Raw genomic sequence first — 243 nt, 5'->3', positions numbered from 1 at the left:
ATAGGCAACTCATGTCACTCACATGCCACGCACAATTCAGTATATTCATATCGCACATAGTTTCGGTCCTAATCGCAAACACACATATTTCCATTCTTGCATAGCTATTTTTTTGCTCACCTATTTGTCGAGAGGGATATCGAGCACCTTCTTATAATTAGCTAGTAGCTCTAGATAGTGAGGTACCTACATAAATATAGCTCCAACTAGCTAGGGAGAGAGAGAGAGAGGGAGCTATGAGAG

Source organism: Triticum dicoccoides, chromosome 5B (assembly GCF_002162155.2).
Source record: "Triticum dicoccoides isolate Atlit2015 ecotype Zavitan chromosome 5B, WEW_v2.0, whole genome shotgun sequence".
Taxonomy (NCBI): domain Eukaryota; kingdom Viridiplantae; phylum Streptophyta; class Magnoliopsida; order Poales; family Poaceae; genus Triticum; species Triticum dicoccoides.
Note: the sequence above shows the minus strand (reverse complement) of the source record.